Below are 21,120 nucleotides of genomic sequence, written 5' to 3' on the forward strand. Positions count from 1 at the left end.
GCGCTCGCAAAAAATGCACTGCCCCGTCCCACGCCGAACGCAGTTCTCACACACATAAAAATGTAACTATGTACACACATTGTACATGAACACATACAACAACACAGTTACCAATCACCGCACGTGTAATCGTACACCGCACCTCTCTCCTTGTTCGGATACTGGAGAACATTTCGAGAACAATGTTTATTGCTTGCATGATGTTAGCAATAATGGTGGATACCCCTTTGTTTGTGGCTGCATATGGACAGCGGTAAAGATTCATGGACATGTGAATTTATCTTCCAATTGCGCTAACGTAACAATCTAGTGTGTACAAAATAGTTAAAATGAGAAAATCATCATCGGGCCAAGTATAGAGTTTTAAAATACATATTATGATCTTTAAACATCGAGTGGCCAACTGTTCCACAATAATAAATAAGTGGGGGTGCGCCCACGTCGCTCATCTTCGCATCAGTTTACCGCGCACGCGCCGAGTTTCCTGTACCATTCACATCATCACCATTTGAGCACCCACCACGATTATCCCTTCCTTTTATGACTTCATAAAGACAATATTTGTCATATTTGAAGATGCGGTTGACATCATCTTTAGAATATTTATACTTGTGGGTAATAATCGAACTGCTATTAAATATATATTAGCAGTAAGATCCCTATTTACAAAGCGAAGCTATTACAATTTATGTAGAGCGGTAGAGTCCCAATCCCGACGACGGCGACGCTACGATCGTCCCGAAAACTAAATTCCGGCCTCCGATTACATTCACCTTGAGAAGCGACGACGAAAAAACATGAAACCAAAGTAATGTCTATACGAGCAGAACAATACCACTTAAGTGATAAGAGAGGAGAGTATGCGCACGGTGTGTAATTCGCGAGGGTACCGTTTTAAACGTGATTTCGCCAACAAAGAGGCTCCAATTCTCGGTCGACTGCCTGCCGCCGTGTATCCACACACCAATTAAGCTAAATTAAATATACGAAGAATTTAGAAACTGGTTAGCTTCCTTGAAGCGCGACGTAGTAATTGGCCAACCCCCGCTAGGAGCACGGAGCATCACTTGTGATTTATTGATTGCTTTTTTCTCATATAGTTGCATCTTGCTGAACAATTGCACTTCGATAGAAATTACTGTCTAGTCACTTTTTTCAGAAGTTATATACGAAGCTAATTGGGGAAGCTATTACACTGCCAATTAATAAGATTACATTTGAAATTACACATTTACTGGGCGGAGAAATTAAATATTTTCTACACATCAATGAGGACAAGTAGAATTTTGTTTCAAGAAAAGTTCAGTGGTCTTAATTTCCATTTAATTGAATTAACATAATTGAATATCATCATGAAAATATGCATAGTAGTTATATGTGGCAAAAGAAACGACTGTGGTAGATTGCCACAAGATTTTCAGTTACTATTTAAATAGCAATAAATATTTGAAGTAAATTAAATTAGAGCCACCTCTAACTATAGGAAGTTAAAGGTATTTCCGGCCTTTCTTATTAAACACGCCTTTAAAATAGCTTTTCTTTGTTGAATTGACATATTTTTGATTAAATGTATAGAAAAGGGGTTGTGTGCCGGTAAGTGGATTGTAGATGACTTCTTAGCGCGCAGTACGGCGGTACCAGCATTTAATTAAAAGCGGCGAGTCGAAGTCGCGCTCCTGGGCCTGTCCCGAAGGCGAGGCTCACGCCTGTTTGATGACTCCGCATAAACGTTAATTAACTCGCTCCATCCGACTTAACATTGGTACTATTTGGTACTCCGTTGTCTGCCTACTGTCATCCGCGCACCAAATTCAAACTACACACGAACTGTAACTTCACTGGAAACTGGCTTAAAACAATTGCATGGATTTCCATATTCCTGACAAGAATCCCATATTGATGCACATACGTGAAATTGGAGTGAAATAGAAAACAGACCGACTGCTCTTTTGGTAACATAGGCTGTGATTTCCGCGTTTTCGTATTTCAGTTGTGTACATTCACCATCTTCGGATGATTCGCGTACTGAAATGGATTCCGGATCAGTGAAGTAGGTGCGGAAATGAAAAACTTCTATTGGCCGTTATTCGTTGCTATTTTAGTTACCGACGTGAAACTGTTTACTTCACTTATATCTATCGCTCTACATTATTTTTCGTTGTATTTTCCGACTTAACTAAATGTACGTAGAGTTAAATAGTGATAATAAAATAATTTACCTAAACTAAAAGCAATTGCTATTCACATTTTATAATTGGTTAATGTACACTAATTATTTTACTTATTTATGTTGGCATGCAGATATTTAAGTTAACCGCGAGAAATACCTATACTAATTATTTCTATTCACCGGAGCGCATGTAATTATATTTTAAACTACTTTAATAACCTTACTTGCTTTAAGACATCAACACAGTCACAATATTATAGGCTACCTGGGCTCCTGAGCGATTATAACGTTACACGAATGTCAGAAACTTTTATCACCTATAAGTAGTATTACCAGGTAGGATTTAAAGCAAGTAATAAAAAGATCTTATTTAAGAGAGTTCTTAATGCATTTATTTGTACATCAAGGTTTTCGACTGAGGAATAAGTATATGAATATGAATATGCAAGAAAATGTCAATGTTAAAAAGCACAGTAAGTACATTGTAGGAGTATAATATAAGAGCGGTCTCGGAGTAGCTAGTTATTACCCGAATTATTCGCTAAGTAATAAGAAACGCAGCGAGCGGCGCCGGCGCGCGGAGAGCGCACGGTGCTAAGTGGCTTTTAAGGTCGCTTACCTCATCTCACCGCCTCTACTAAGACTATCTGACTGTTCATGCACAAATTTAGTCCGATACTTCTTTGTTTATTTGGTCTATTACCCTTATAACACCTCGTTTGGTTTAAGAAACTTCATTACACGTTTCCGACATTACGAATTTCCTTTTGTCATTTTAAGAGCTTTGAATCAAATAAAACAGTAGTATGATTTAGAGATCTTGCCGTTTGGCAAAAAACATTGTTGAGTCATATAACATTAAAAATATATAAGCACACAAAAGATCCTTTGTGTTGCAAAACGCCAATCATCGCGTCTCTTAGAAAACAACCTATGATAGGTAACAAAAATAAGATGTTGTGAATCATACAATCGTTACGGAGATGAATAAACTTAGAAATGGCTTCTTACGATTCATGTTTTAGTAAATAATATAATGTACACTATATGTAGTATAACATAGCCAATCATCAATAGCTGAAAAAAACAATGAGTTGCGTTCAACAATGTGATCATGACTAACTCGGAGACGTTAGACGTCACGATTACATTGTGATGTTACAAATAAAATATGTAAATTCGTGTCTAACGTCCAAAAATATACCAGGCCAGCCTTATATGAGCGACAAAGACGCAGATGAGTCCAATCCATTTAAAGTCCGATTGTTGAAAATTAAGCTTATTGAAAATCTATCAAAAGATATTCTTACAGCAAAAACTAGGGGCCTACTAGAGCGAATATTCTGGATTTATGTACATGTTAAGTGCCTTCACTTTTTATTGAACTATTGTTTTTTACAGTTCATAAAGATTTTGCTTCAGTAACTGCCTTATTTCCGGATTGGGACTGGAAGCATAGCGCTATGTGCGATGTGGTTCAACTCGGCTGCCGCAACTCGTAAATAATGGCGTCTCATTGTGGGCCATTATTAATGAATCTGCCACCCCGCGCTCCCGACACCGCACCCGCCCGAAAGCCAAATAACAGGTGCGTCTAACCCCGTTCGCACAATCTATTTTCGATGTCTTATAGCCGTGCAGAGAAACGCTCGATGCGTTCTCCTGCTCTAAATATTCATACCATATGCCAGATATTGAGATTTGTTTGGGCGTCATCTGCTCGACATCGTCGTCTCTAAATAAGCGCGGTCTCGTGTTGGCTTTTGGAAGTTTCATTAGCCGTCTGGGAATACTTACTTATGGTGATACCATAAGTAAGTATGCTTGAATGCCGTTGCTTGAATTGTGTGTGGAAATTCCACCCACCGTTGAAGGAGTCATAACAACCTAACCTTCATTGAACAATTCAAGTATAATAAACAAATGAATAATTTGAGAGTATAAATCTGATAGAGGCTTTGGTCAACTCATCCCGCTCGATCTCATCCCGCGGGATGAGTTGTCCTAGTACAATTTTTGAATCGGACAACTCATCCCGCTGATATATTTTACGATTTGTACAGACTTGAAAAAAGTGGTTCACGCGCATTAGGGCTAATTCTCAGTGTGGCAACCGACTCGCTAATTATGGCCACTGCCCCTTTCGGCTACTTCTGAATAGAGCTACTTCTTAAAATTCGGAATTGATTACGGAAGTAAGTACATACTACTACTAAGTCAACAAGTTTTAAAAAAATTGACGTTTTATTTCTTAATAAGTGTCCCAACATATATAATAGTTCCCGCGACACTAGAGCAATTCTTAGAGCGAGAGTTGTCCTTTCGAATCCCACCCAGGACAAATCGTTATGTAATGAGCACGAGTATTTGTTCTGAGCCTGGATGTTAATGTATCTATTTCAGTATGTATTTAGAAGTATATAAGTATGTTTATCAGTCATTTGGTTACCATAGTACAAGATCTGTTTAGTTTGGAATCAAATGACCGTGTGTGAGTCCAGTGATATTTATTTACTTATTATTTATTTTAAAAAAATATATATCGATAAATAAGCGAGTAATAATATTCATCAGACATTTTTGAATATACAGCTTATAACACAAAAAGAATATTTATTTAACCTCATCTCCTACTGTAATAAACTTAAGACCACATTTATAGCAACACTTTTGTTCACGAATGTACAAATATTTCAAATAATACAGTACATTTTTACTTTTTCTTTAAAGCGGGATGAGTTGACTAAAGATAAATAATAAAAATATTAATGTGAACAACTTATCCCGCGGGATAAGTTTTAAGCGGGATGAAATGACCAAAGCCTCATCTGATAAATTATATGCACAAACAGGTAAACCACACAAAATTAGAATACGACGATGTTAAGTTTCAGTAAAAAGAACCTAAGTAGGTACGTATTTTATTAACCGCATAAATGGGCATAGGACGTCGTCACTCTGTGCTACGGTAGTTGTCACGGGGTAGGATGCACGAGGCCTTCTCACTGTCGCTCTATTATTTACTCCACAGAAAACTGCTTTTCATATCACAAGCAGCGGCCCGCAGCGTAGTCGCACAAAGATGGCTCCCTCGCTCCCTACATAAATGCACTTACTTTATGAATGACGTAATCGTAATATTGTTCCGAGCTTGGATTTGTGTTCATGTTTCTCTGCAATCAGCTTTGTATAATAGTTGTGGAACTTGACTGTTTCCATTAAGCAGTAGAACGTTTATTTACGTAGACACAGGAAAAAATGTCGTTGAGATTATCGTGACGAATGATCCGACGGCAAGACTAGACTTATAACTTAACATAACTTATCATAGACGATCTGTATGTAAATAAACTTGCTTCGTGTATTAAATTTGGATTCCACAAGGCCACGATGCGGCAAAGCTAAACACCAGACAAGTGCGAGGTCATAGTTGAATTCTATAACCAAAACAGTGTTTAAATCTTTGGAGCAAATTACGTGAATCACGAGAGTGACGTAATGAAGGAAGTTACCACTTGGCTGGAGTCAACCTACGCACCTCCCGCCAGGTCGACGGTACCGTCATAATGTTTCAAAAATATTGCTTTGATCCGGCACCATTATTACTTAAACTGGTTAGATCTTCGCAATGGAGATTGAAGATTAACTTAATAATTCCGGTCAGTAAATTTTCGCGATTCAAAAGGGTAAAGAAACATTTCAGGAAAATAAAATGAACATATTTATGTTTTGGAAAACGCGCACGGGCAATTCATTGTTCGGTTGTACGGGTTTTTTTACTGTTTGACATAGATTTAGTGGATGTTTTGGAGAGAGAGATAACATGCAACGTTTATTTATATTCGTCTATAAATCTAGGTGATTTCGCCGCGGCATCCATCGCCAATGTTTAGATCACTGCTCGTGTTAATTAGCATAATGGTGCTAGAGGCGGTGACGTAATACATCTAATTTGATTACACCGGGGCAAGGCCACAGTGGTTAGCAGTTAGCACGTAGCGAGCAACTATCAAGCACAACTGATAATTTCCAACGCATCAATATACTGCATCTCCACTAACCTTTAAAGTATAGTTGCTAAACTAAATAATAAGCGTTTTTGCGTCACAACACGATCACGTTCAAACTGCACTTCAAATCGTTTACGATTTGAAGCTTTAACAAAGGATGCCTTTCAAAATCCAGTCACGCTGAGTGTTGCGCCGACGATGAGCCAGCGGTTCGTTTGAGAATTTAGAACAACTCTTTTGTTTTCATTCTACTATAAGGCAACGAGCTTTAAGATATTTCTATTAACGGTTCAATTACTAGAAAATAAATTATTCATACTACTGACTTTACTGAAGGTGCGTAGAGACAGTAAAGTTTTGTGATTTAATTTTTCTTAAATAGTGACTTAACAGTATCGAATGAAATCTTCTAATCAAAATTTAGGAAAGATATTTGTCATAATTACGTTAGATAAGAACAAAGAAACTCTCACTTTAAATAGCTGCTAAAATTCCGTTACAAATTCTCACATTTCCTCGAATTCACCCGGCGCTCGTGTGGATCATTTGAATTATAAAGTGAGAAGCGAGTGCATGCACAGTGCATAAGATACCTTGGCTATGTAAATGAGGTGTGTGGAAGCTGCAGCCTAAGTAAGGGCGAGTTTACACCTGCGAGCCGCGGACCGTCTCTAGGGGACGCTATTAGCTACGCGAGCCGGTCATAGTTCAATAGCAGGGGAATATCGGTCAACCACTTTTTTGAACTCGTTTCACGGAAATGAATATTGAAATGAAATATGCCGTTACAACTGTTTCTTATGATTGTTCATTGTGCATTTAGTTTCACTGTGATTGTGATCTACCTTTCATATTCCAAATTGAAAACCATACTTTAATTACATTAAAATTCTACTAACCTCTTAACTTACTTTCATTACGGAAGTGTGACCGAGGCGGCTTTTAATTGTAAGTTATCTAAACAAAACAACAAGACGGATCCCAATGAAGCACTCTAAACCAACAGATAGAGGAATAAGTTTAACTCTTACAACGATCCTGTGACCGTTACTCAAAACTTTGAACCGGCTTTGTTCCCAAACACGAAACTAATTTATTCGTATCTCGGCGTACCATTCCACCGTACTAAATAATCGAAGAGCAAATTATAAATGCGTATTAACGGTCAAGTCATAGTTCAAAGATTAGGGCAGAGGGCAACCCTTTACTAGTATCGCCGGTGAGGTGAAGTTTCAAATTAAATCGGATCACCCGAGTGGGTTCGATGCATGCTCCAACATGTGATATTTTAATAAAAGCAACGGCTTTTGTGTTTCAACGCTATTATGTCAGTAAACGTGTACTGACCTTATCCGTTTACTTCGACCGGTTAATTGTCATATTTTATTATTAAGAATTCTGGCTTCGACTCAATTGTATTACGTAATGTTATATTTTAGTATTCAATTACTTATTCTATACCAAAACACAAAACACGTTTAATAATTAATTCAGATAAACTTATTACCACGAGACTTCCTTTTAAAAATATCGTCGCTGATCATAGCCTAACCATATAGAAGTATCTGATCATGAGTTTAATAAACGTACAATATACGTAATACGTTGGTTGGAAGTGACGTAACTATCCGTTGAATGTGTTCTATTTTAGTTCCGTTCAACCCCGCGGTCAGTCACGGAAGTGCAAACCCTTATCGCGAATCGACTCACGAGTAGGTATCGGCAATCGTCACAAGCGGCGACGTCGGCGGCGGCGGCGACGCGGCGCTACTCGGCCGCCGAGCGTCGCGTGCGGCGCCGCTAATGGATATTGATGGCTATGGCGCGACTAATTAGCCCCCACCACTACCTTTCTGCCATCCCTGCTTAAGCGCTTTTTTCATGGCGACAACGAGCGATACAACACGCTTTAGCGGACGCTCATCAATCTCCCCCGAAGCGTATCACACTCGACCATTCAAAATGAATCGAGCGATCGCTGTCTCGGGATGACATCATCCGCGTGCGTACAGATTAGATTCTGGCTCGTGGGAGTGACGTCGATGCGCGTCCAAACAATATCACAATCGAATTAGAAGCCGGCTTGGTCTGGGCGGTATCAATCACCGTGGGCGGGCCGCGCGACATTGGACTTCAATTAGGCGGGCGGCGCGTGTGATTGCTCTCACTCCTCTACACGCCAAAGGGTTACTTGACCCACTTATTAAGCTCGTCGTACGAGTCCTCGTCAGCCGGAAGCTCGGAAATGAAGAAGTGATTCAATATTTATTCACGCTAAGTCCTTTTTATGTTACTAACTATTGAAAAAGAATTACTTTGAGATTAATTGCCTTAATTGTAAGTGCTAATGTATGTTTTACGTTAGTTAGCCTTCCAGACTCAGTGACTTCCATAAAAAGAGGCTTATGAATACGACAATTAAAATTATCGTATTCAGGTATCATGCTGCTAACTGAATGTGGGTACATTATGAAATTATGTACAAATTAAAGCGGTAACCGTGACGGAAGATGCGATTAAAATAATGATCGCTTATTAAAATTGTTAATTAAGTTAAACGAGTTAGAACGTGCAGTTCGGCGTAGTGCTGTATATCTGTCAGTTGGTTCTGACAGAATTAATATTGTGTTTACCTATAAATGTATCAAATTCAAAGTGAGACACTCGTACAAGTGCAGATAACAGGTTTGGTATAACTCAACACTGCGAGGCGGTTGATACCGTCTAACGATTGACCACAAATAGGTCGCAGATTGAATAACACTGCACCGACCTGTGCAGGTTTCTAAATATGTACAAAGCGATATTATTGTAACCGCAGACGATATTTCGCAACTCATATCAACTGTGGTGTGTAAAGGTAGGCGACCTGTACAACTCGGCCAAAACTTGCTATGGCGAATACAATGTTTTATCATTGCGTAACTGCACTTTAACAGAATGTACGAAAATGATTGTAAAAAAATATTATCTACATTAACTGTATTTTTAATAAAATCGAGGGTTACGTATTCATGTCCAAGATCAAAATACTTGTGTTTGACGACTAGCAGTTTAATAATTTTAATATAAACACACAGTACCAGCAACTTAGAAGACCTCTATGTGACACATTAATACGTATTTAATGGAAATAACATTTGCACAAGTCATAAAACAGTTCATATAATGTTGCGTTAAATTATTCAGCAAACACATAAGGTCGGCGTGTATGGGAACCGCGTTAATTAATTGATTTCGAGCTGATCGTGTTGTAACTTTCACACACTATGTGCATGACTGTCTAATTTAGTGCAATACGGACTCAATACGACTATTTACATTAACATTAGTACATTAGTTATGTTTGCCACATGTTATTTAAAGTTCACCGATGTAGTTTACATATCAGTTTTACAAGTAAATGGGGAGATCGATATTGACTGATGAACTATAGTCGAACAACTAAGTGGAGAGCTTTGTATGCAAGGTTCGCAGCTGCCGGACGTATATTCAATCCAGTGTTTGGAAGATGGGTGACTCGTAGGTTTATATATGATGGTGTTCTGATTAATAGAGCTACTTCATTTCAGAAAAACAGAGACGACTTCAGTATTATCTAGATAAAACGTTCGGCCCAATGCTTTCTAATACGTTGTCAAATTATATATTTATACTTGAATACGTTTGACATTATTGTCAGTGCGAGTAATAAAAAAGGTTTCGAAAGATTTCCTCTTCTCCTAATTTCTTGTGTTTCTAAATGAATAGCAAAATTCCGACTGTACTGTACGATGTCTGTATTATTCAACGAATTCCTTGTATATTTATAGATATTTAATACATTGTTCAAGAGTAAATAGGTCTATAAATAATAGAAGCGTGATTTATTAACAGTTTGATAACAAGCAGTAAGAGTCACTCCGCATCAATCACTCAACATGTCGGTCTGTCTATGCCTATGTTAATGTTCCGATGTGCAATATCAGACGTTATGTACGCATACATAATTTCCACTGTACATATTATTTATTTATTATACCTTGCATGCCTAACATTTGTTTCATACATTTATCGAGAAGAAAGTCCCCAACCCTCAGTTGGCCAGCGTGGTGGACTCAAGGCCTTACCCCTCCCTTATTACGGGAGGAGACCCTTGCCCAGCAGTAGGACATTAATGGGTTAAATTTATTATTTTTTATAATATTATTTATTGTTATGAAAACACACAATTATAAATGCAGGTAATATTAAAACAAATCCATGACTTAAGTTCGTTCTCTATTATTGTCTGATACTCTACTCCGTTTGTTTATTTTAAATGTTCAGGGTTTTTACGCTCCAGAAATACCAGGCATATTTAGAATAGCTTGCATAATAGTTTATTTATTTTATTTTATTCAAGTGATTATTTAAATTGCCCGCTATTTTTCATAAAGACGCAATTTTTCACTGTCTCTATTCTTACTAATAATACACATGTAAAATCCTTATAAGTAGCTACTATATTAGTTTAGTAGGTCTACAAACATCTGCCATGCGTTGTAACATGAGAACAATAGAGAGATAGTGATCTCACCATGTTTTATTCTATCTTTGGCCTTCAGGCTATCTCATTAACCGACTATGGTGAGGCCAGAAGAAAGAGTTATGTTATATTATATTAGTAGTATTTGTCTTATATGGATGTTCTTCTCGTTTATTTATAAGAACTGGACCGATTTCAATAGATGCCAAAACGCTGACTAACTCCGAGCAGTAGTTTACTCGCTCAATACAGCTCACAAAACAGTATCAATTTCAATCTCAGGGTCAAATATTTCAATATAATATTTTTTATTAGACTCGAGGTTATCGCTAAAAGTACTTGTTGCTATCCATTCAGACAATCCATCAGTTCACTGGATGCTCTCTCCACGGACGTCGCTCTTCAGACTTTGACATTAATTGACATTCACCTGAAAGCCGATAGAGTTTGCGTGTTAATTGATAGATCTCGGCAGCGAATCCCGACACTGAAATTATCTCCGGAACTTTGATTTTACACGTACGTGCTCGTAAAATCGTTCTCATCAAAACTTTATTCCTACCTGAGTACATGTTAAGACTTTTAAATGTTCATGCCAACTATCTCCTAGGTCTCATTTTGGGTCAAAGATAAGAAGGCGCTAAGGTCGTATGCGATAAACGAATTTGATTAAAAATTTAACGTGCACAAGATTAGAGCAGAGTTTTAATCAGTTGAGAACACGACTTCATTTTTACGAGCTCCGTCTTAGCAGTTCTTTTTTAATTGCCTCTCGACGCGCCCGGGCCGTGTAATGCGCAATTTAATGATCCTTCAAAATGTAAAATGCATTACTGCACCATCTTTGTTTAACTGTTTCATACTAAGATGAATTTGAGTGCTCGCCAAGTTTTGGTGACGCCAGTTTTTATAAAATTATGTCTGAGGAGGCACATCGCTTAAGTTGAAGATTAATTGTGTCTGGTGAAGTGACCTTCATTTTATAAACTAATAGGAAATCATAATAAAATAAATATCAGAGCATGAATGTCACTATAAAACGATACCTAGGCTAGACATTAGAATATTACTTTATCTGACGCAACGTGGTGTTTTGTTCCGGTTCAGAATCGACATTGAACAGATTCGACACGCGGACACAGGCGAGAATAGCTAGTAAAAACGTGACTAATCTAAATTTTATACTCAAACGACATTTTATATAAAAAAGAAATTATTTTATAACAATGCCGTTGAAACTACACAAGCGAAACATTGAGTAACTGAATTTTGATAGCTATATAATACGGTGCACATATCGTTGACCAACTGCTCTTACGTTTTAATATTTTTGATACCTAGAGAGCAACAGGAAACTGGTACAGCTATATTGTAAATCATCATCTACCGCGAAGTGGTAGATGTTTTTGTCAAACTAGATCGTAATAACATTATACACAAAGTTTGTATGTCAAAATTAATTGTTTCCTACGACTTTCATAAAACAAAATCTAGCATTGATTACTGTAAATAAAAAAAAGAAAGAACACCGGACTCATATAATCTATCACAGTTAAAAAATGAAACAGTACCGTGAGTAATCCATCACCTGCATGCATAAAAAAATAACAGGTGCGCAACTCACTCAAAAAATGTTCTGAATATAACAAGGGTTTCGTCGCCTACACATTCATCTGTTTCAATGAAAATAATGTCATAATATTACATGCAAAGAAAAACGTATTTGGAATTACGCATGCACCCTCACGAGCCGTTGTAACTGGCACCTAATTAGAATATAAATATCTACTGACGGCGTTTACAACTGACCCTGCCTTTGTAGTCTTAATAACCCGACGCTTCGTGATAAGGACACAATGTGACTACGAGTCAAATACTATTCAATCCAGTCCTAGTTCCTAGCCACGTACAGAAATAAAAGTACTAAGTGTCACCACTTAGACACTCAGTATTTTTATTTCTGTACGTGATGCGTTTATTGCGATTATTTTAAATAAATATAAAATAACAAATACACAAAAATAAATTCAGATACTTTTGAAATGTGTTCAATACAACCAAGTTGCCTGAAATTTTAATTTGTGCCGGCTGGTCTCAATGTGATCTTACGCATAGTATGCTTTATCTCCAAAAGCGTTGCAAGCAACGGCGTCGGCGCAGGACAAGTCGCGCGACCATGTGGGCATATGCAACAATGAGCTCATACAACCGGTCGCAGGACCGTTACAGATGAGCCACCGGCTTCACCGTCGCCTGTGAATATGCATGAGCCAAGACTTGACCTCGGGTTATTAGACCGCGGTCTCAGAGCGTGGGACCGCTCAGGTACAACAATCGACATTTGACATTTGCGTGTCACTCGGCTCACTTCCCGAACTTCGGCTAGAACTGTTTAAATGAAATCATCGCAATAGTAGGTATAACGGAATATTTTTTTGTCTAAATAAGACGATGTTGACGTTATTAATTATTTTTGTATATGTTTAAAAAAATAATGTTTTGGAATTAACAAATATTTTTTTTATTTTATGACGCTATTTTACTTGTGGAATAATTAATGATCACACATACCTAAGTAAAACATAATATAAACTTGAAAATAGCACTTCTGTTAATATTGAAAAGTTCACACTACGTAAACTAGTTTGGTAGAGCATAGTGTAAATCAAATGTAAGATGCCAAGTCAGAAGCGCGAACGGGACGTGGCCATCAATCAGGCGAGAGGCCGCGGGTCAGGTCCCCGCACCCCGACCACCTGTCGCGCCCGCCAGCTCACACCAATTGCTAATCAGTCACTAAGTTACGCCAAATCTCAGCTTGACAGGGGGACCTCGCGCCGTGCCAGTAATGGTATTTTGACGAACAAGGGTATTAGCCGCCGCTACATGAGTTTTATCCCCAAAAATATTAATTCAATACCGACCCTCCGGGTAAAATTGAAGGAAATATTTATTTATTAAAAATGGATCGACTTCGTCGAAAATTTGTGTTTCTCTTAAATTAAGGAAATGAGCCATAGGGGGCTTTTCAGCGCCTCAACGCGAGGAATTTCCGTTTAATACCATGTAATCTCATAGACCTTTCACCCGTTGAACAAAAGAATTATTGCTCATCGAAAGAGCGGGAATTCTCGCGTAAAATAGCAGACATTTTTGAAATAGCGGTAGCTTGTCATTTGAAGCGTCGGTATCGGAGTCCGGCGAGCGGCGAGCCGCGGCGATCGTTGTAAATTTCATCGCAATAGTGAATGTACACGCGAGACTAAAAATAAACATGGCGGCCACAACGGGCGTAGTCAGCCGATACTGAGATAACTGCTCCAGCGTGTATCGCCTACAACAGATTCGGCGCCACTCTTGTTGTGACATGCGAATACACCGCATTTAACATGTGTATATTGTTAATTAGTTGAGTTAAATTTATCTGAGCAGTGCTTCTGAGTGGGCGCTCACGTGTTATTTAAACGACTACTCAGAATAAAATTTTCTATTTCTTTTTTCTTCACACAATATTTATGCGTTAGTGTTTAGTTAAAAATAAATATGTATAATCCTGACGCGGGGTAAGTTAATATTGGAAATTAATGCAGCAATGATTGAAATCAAAGAATTTTGTTTGAAACATACTTATAATAACTTTTAAAGTTTTTGTGAGCAATCATTGGTGAGAAGGTAAAGCATCATAAAACTTTAAAATTTCTGATATAGGAGGCAAATCTGTGTAGAGTTCTAGAAGTATAAAGAATCTCTGATTCAATAACAATTTAAGGAGTAACGTATGCATGACAACGTATGTCTTAGTGTAGCTATGCCAACAGAATATATTGCTATTCCATGGAGTAAAATCCTGTTTCAGTAATATTTACGTCATATATGACTGCAAGCCGTTTGTCATCTCGCGACGTTATATTGGAATTGGAGTCTTATACGTACCTACCTCGAATGACGACGAAGAAAATTCTATAATAATATGCATTTATGACTCAGGTTTATGAAAGAAAGGAAGTATTTCATAAATGCTGTAAAATAAATTCTACTACAAAATATTTTGTGTAAACAATTGAATATAAATACTTTATTCCAATTAAAGCGAATGAAAAGTGTGAGAAGTAGAAACAAATTTGGTTAAAGAGAAGAGCGGAGCAATAACGTCCGTGGGCTTCATCTCGGCCAGATCACGTTCGTCGAACAAAAGGAGAGCGCGGCGAGCCGACAGAGCCAAAGCAAGAGCTAAAAAACTTGCGTTCAAATGGAGCTTTTCATACTTAACAAACTCGGTGCACTTATAGAGGTCTCGCAAGCGTCTGTACACGTCTCTGTCATGATAATACCCCTCACCTAAACTATATTTAACTTACGAATCGTACATATACTTGTACAAATGTACACAGGGAATATTTCAATACGAAGAAAAGGTGGTGGAATTTTGTGGAAGTTAACGAGAAGTGAATACTTACTGCAAAACGAAAAGGAGGAACGCCAGTTCAAAGTGTGCAATGTGACAACTCCATGCAGCATTAAGAAGACATTAGGGTGGGGTTAGAGGTACGACAGAGGGCGCATTATTTAGCAATTTATCACGTAACAGATAGTGAAAGAATGTCAACATAATTCTGTTGTCACTATCTTTTTTTGTAATAATTTAATTTAAATCCAATTTTGGAATTTTAAATAAATTAATTATGAAGACAACGCATCTAAGAAGTTGGTAATTTATAAATTGGAGAACGTAACTTGTCCAGGGTTTAAAAATCTTAATCAATATCCTCCTACTTCGGCAGGAATGCTGGGTATATGTTAAAACTATGGATAATAATCGGGAAAGACACATTGTCAAATATAATGTTTATATTATATTAGAAAGCAAACATTAGAGCTGTCACTTTCGCTTGTCGGGCCACAGTGACTCGTTTGAAATCACCGCATGAACCTTTCATCGCGCGTCACTACGAGCTTTCAAAAAGCTTTCAGTGGTCGATCGCGCTCGCTATGATTATGAGTGTTGCCAATACATGTTCTGCGATTGGAGTTATGGCGAATGTGAATAAATGTGGCATGTTGAAAATACTATTATATAAGTTAACGCAGCTTCTACCACATAGGCCTCTCAATTTGTATGGGTGACAATGGCGTACCACAGAATGCGGTTGCCAAGCGCCCGCAGCGGAAAATTTGGCGGAAACCGATCAACATCGCGGCTCAAAACTATGCATTTTAAGTCAAATCAATCGATACGCGGTCGGACGCACACGTGTGCTAGTTGTTTATGTGCCGCAAAAACCGCAAAGTTTTGTGAGACTGCCAAATGCGGGAGTACCTACTTGGTATGAAGTGGCTTTTAGGGTTTCCCATGAGAGGAGTTAGCTTACGTTAGTGGACGAATGGGGCACAACTCACGCGGCGTCATTATCGTTACAGTTCAGTGGTCGGCGCCAATTTGAGCCACTGTGTAACGAGCATTGCGTCCGCCGCGGTCCCAGGACTTGCTTAATTGACCTCTCTCTACACACTCAATTTCTTTGCATCAAACTTAAACAGTTATTTGGATACCTAGCACGTTGTATTTAGTGTTCAATGCTCAATAATGCAAGTTAGTATGCAAAGGTTAATAACTATTTAGCTTAACAATTTAGAAGGCAAAAGTGTATATTGTGGAAGTGGTATACAGACGGGGTAGAAAATCGATTTTTATCGTACTGAACATTAATTTACATGGAACATCGAACGAAAATACTGTCTGTTGTATTGTATAGAGAACTATCGTTGAGGTTGATGGAGGTAGATGGCCCGTGGTGGAGACGGGTACCGGAGCGTGCCTGCTCCCGCACCCATAAATATTTTACGGTGCACTCCTTTATGGTATTGTGATTAGATTGTCGCGCTGCTGGTGCCACGCAAATCTATGGTGTATCGAATATGAAATGAAATGAACGCATTTCTTGAGTATATATTTTGTATGTGAACGAAATTTTGTCAACAATGTATACTCAATGTGACACAGGATCAAGCTTTAGTAGTATTTTTATATGTAAAGGACGAGTTGAATTATTTCACTTAAATTATGGGAACTAGGATTTCATGAAAGCCGTCTTCGTCTTTCTTATGTTATTCAAAAGCATATTCGTGCACAAATTAACATAGAATTTGATAAGTATAAGTATTTTTCACTTTCGTGCTTACATTTCTACACAGCACTACGACTTTTAGATTTTTAAGAAGTGTCTGGTAAAAGTAATATTTTCATATCCATATTATAAATAAGATAGCTAGCACAGCGGTGTTCTAGCCAAACCGGGGCGAAGGCGAACATGATGTCTACACGGTGTCGGAGAAGGGGAAGTGGTAAGGTCGCGTTACGCCGTTTGAAAGTGAGATGCGAGGCGCCAGGAGAGCAACAAATTAAGTCCCCGCGGGGAGCAGCCCGCCCGCCCACGCCCGCGTTGAGAGGGCACCCGCGATAACGTCTCGCCGAAGGGAAAACTTGAATATTTCCAAGGAATTACGTAACCAAATTCGCTGAATAAAAGTTCGCGTACGTGCCCCGACAACCGGCAAAGTATTATTGAAGTTCTCTTTACATTCTAATTAGGAGTTTAGAAGCGTTTAATCGTTGAATATGTCGCCTTCGAGAATCCATTTCACGAGAAAAGTTTATATTGAATACAGTAATTGTAAGAGTATCTTACCATCAATTTGTTTGTACGCAGCCTTAGTACCTCGGTTAATGTTGTAAATACGTCAGCAACTTGAAACTTTCACAAATACAGCAACACCCAATGTTGCATGTCATCACTACATTTAAGGAGTTGACACGTTTTTTTTGTAACTCCCTCCTTGTGACTTTTGCGTACCAACCAAAAGTTAAACACATGAATTGTAATAATTCGAATTCATGTCATGGTATGAAATATGCGTACTCGTAGTACGAATTTACTTATCGGTGACCGTAATTATTGGTAGTGCTTAAACGAGCGTTGTACATTTCATACTTCGAATATGTTAAGGGTAATGCATATGAAGAAAATACTTTATTTTATTGGCCAATATTCCCTTATTTTATATAACGTTATTCGAAAAAGTTATAGTCGTTTCACGAGAGAAATAAAACTCTTACCGCAACATAAACTTTATCACATAAAGTCATAAATATTTTGTACCAATATCACTTCCCCGTTTGAGATGTGGCATATAATAGCTGTAAATGCGAAGTTTAAAGTTTGTTAGTAACGAACATGTTGTTTATCAAAGTACCTAATTATATCGCTCAGTTGTTTGTACGCAATGCAATATATTTCAAATCAAATTAGAAATTCAAAGTGAACAAAAATAGCATCATTATTAATTCACTGCAAATGCCTGTGTTTGAAACGACACTGTTGGATTAACGAGCAGATTAAACAAGCGAGAAATAATAGACGCGCGATACAGTTAATGACGGACCCATAAAAAGAAGGAAGAAATCTGCCAATAGCAAAGCTTAAGCGGGGGTATAAAATTAAATGGGTAGAAGGCGTTTTTACAAGTTTATCGAGCGTTCCACATCGGGCAGACGTCTAATGGGCTCGCAGGCGCCGCGCACGCTGCCTGTCTGTCTCGGCGGCCAGTGACGTGCCCGCCCGCCAGACCGTATGAAACCGACATTTAGACCTTACCAATTTCCGATCGATAGCCGCCAACGAAAACGTTTCACTTATGACATGTCACGCTATGGATACACTCAGGAGAGTACTGCAAGCTATAATAGATTAAAGAGTTCACTATGAACGAGTGACTAGCGAGAACAAAAAGGTCCGAATGAGGGCTACTTACACAGAACGGCGCGGTTGGCTGCCCCTCGCTCCGCTTTTAATGCGGATTTATCGACTCAAATTAATCGTGTAAGTAGAGAGCCGGCCGAGGAAAGTTGCGTGAAACGCGATAAAGGACCTCTATTCGTTCGAAAAGCCGTTCATTGCGATTTAACTAAATTGACTTTCGTTGACTATAAATCTGGCAAACTAAGAACATGATTTTACCTGACCGTAATATGACAGATTAATGTTATACTCGACTATGCCGTACTTATTCGAAGATTTTGCGGTAAATGTAGAAGATAGGGGTACAGGACTAATTACATAGCACACCATAAATTTCCGTAACTATATGTGATCATAGAGGCATGTTTTGTAAACAGGGTGTAGCGCGGCGATGCGGTTTCGGGTGCGATGTCGAATGCGACTGGGTCTCCGGAACGACACGTCAGGCCACAATCTCATTTGTGCTTCCCACTACAACGAGCGACACGTAGGAAATGAGATGCGATTAGCTTACCCAGCCGGTGAACATTTGTTGTGTACATCGGCACAGCGTTCACATAAATATAAAATTGCTGTGACAAGATACGTGAAGAAAATACCATCTGTTTACCAGCTCAGGTAAGCTCTTGTGTTTACTTTATTTTTTGCCAGATCCTTTCAACGAGTTCCTGCTTTTATCACTAGAAAGTGGTGAACGATCTAATCGAGTCATTTCACTTACAGTTCCAACTGCACTAAGTCGCCATTGGGCGCTCTCTTGACTTTTGATAAATGATCCGATTAAAATGAGATTGCTGATAGTCTCTTTTTAGTTCTAGATCGTTCATATACCTGATCGTGAGAAATGAGAGACTGCTGACTAGGTATTATTGAGGAAATGGAATTTTCATATAGCAGTTTATGGTTATATCCTTCATAAATGATGAGCTCCATATTTTCTAGTTAAAAACTAGAATTCATGTTTTTTTGTTTATCTTTTTATTTTTGCAGATATCAACACCAACTAGTTGTATCAGATGAAAAAGTTATGGTTCTTTTTCTGACATGTCAAGGATTAAGGCAACATTCACATTTTCCAAAACATGGAATATTAATTGTAGGCGAAGTAAGTTGCAGCCAGCCAGCCCAAAATAAAGTGAAATCGATAAACCGGAGACGCTTTAATCGCCAAACGAGTGCAATGTGAACAGTAAACACTGCAATAAGTTACAATCATCGGATCCGTCGCAAGTAATTTACAAAAGATATTTGAAGTGAAATGGTTTCTACAAACTTTTGGAATAGAAAATTCTCAAGGAATAGCTGTGTGTTCTTCGACGGGGAGTGGGAGTGATTCCGAGCCGCTTACACTGGCACCCGCTCCGGGACTGCATAATACATTGCGGGGAATGCACCGCAGTTTGATCCTTTTCTAGACAAGGTAAGTACGACTGTACCCCGAGTGGAAAGTTCTCTTGATGTTACCTCCACTTTTCTACCAAGTAAGGACATGAGCTAGTAAGGGGCTTTACGGTTTCAACGTAAATTGACAAAGTTTTGAGTATGACATCTCTTTGTCTTCTTACAAAGGAATATCGATCATGTTCAATTATTTATGACTAATTGTTCTTACAACTTTGGAAGTGCAAAGTTCGACTGAAGGTATTAAGTGGATAGGTACAAACTTGTGTGGCCATAATACCGACATTTAAGATATTGATGTTACAATGCTGCTGGGTTTTATTAAAAGGGAACACAAGTCAATTATTTGTAACTGCATGAATTTTGAAGTTTTAAATCGTTAAATTGGAGATTTGTGTTCTTGCTACGTTCACAAAGCAACAGAGCGCATAAAAGATTATGTAGTGATTTAAACTTAGTATTTGTTCTGTACTGATACTCTCTGCATAAAAAAGCCTATGTTTGAGACATCTTATTCGTTTTATATCGTTTAATCGTTAATCACAGCAAATAAAATTTGGCCCAAAATACAAATTAAAACTATTGGGAAAGTATGTTAAGGTATTATTGAAAACTTCTAAAAATTATATGAATGTTGGAATGTTTTCGTATACAGAGCGTACTACATTTACACGTTAACACTAATTAATGTAAGGTTAGGTTTAAATAACAGATACAAAGTGTTATTTCCTGAGAATATTAAAATACGAGTAGAATAATCATGCCCGAAACCATTTCTTAGAAGCAGTTCTGGCTCCATGAAGGCATTCCGACATTTATAAATGAGGATCGCCCAGGCAGTCCCAGACAATACTGCTCATGTTTCACCAGAATTGTACTCTGGTGTTGTAAAAGTGGCACTGGTGCACAACCTTAGATAAACAACGGCCCACATAAGTAATTCAGACGGTAGGAATAAACAAAACAACTAACAAGTCTTCTTTCATGAATATCTGAGTAGAAACGATACGCCTTTGTATATTTGTTACTTCAGAACTCAGTTAAATGTAACACGCGTCGTGCTAACTAACATGACAAAACAGTGTGATTGTGTTTGAGCATTTGAACAACGTCGTGCAAGGTTAACTACTGTTTCCTCGTGTGAAAAAACATTGTGAACAAAATCACTCAAATACCTATTTATAGACACGTAACACAGACAAATTTTGACGGACTCCTATCGACCATATGATTGTT

The 21,120-nt window shown here is 38.2% G+C and overlaps 1 protein-coding gene across 12 annotated transcripts in view; it reads right to left on the reverse strand.

The window, feature by feature from the left end:
- The window catches only part of mbl (splicing regulator muscleblind), a 228,005-nt gene that overhangs the window by 62,237 nt on the left and 144,648 nt on the right, over positions 1-21,120 (reverse strand). The window lies entirely within an intron of this gene.

The sequence above is a fragment of the Anticarsia gemmatalis genome, chromosome 3 (assembly GCF_050436995.1).
Source record: "Anticarsia gemmatalis isolate Benzon Research Colony breed Stoneville strain chromosome 3, ilAntGemm2 primary, whole genome shotgun sequence".
Taxonomy (NCBI): Eukaryota; Metazoa; Arthropoda; class Insecta; order Lepidoptera; family Erebidae; genus Anticarsia; species Anticarsia gemmatalis.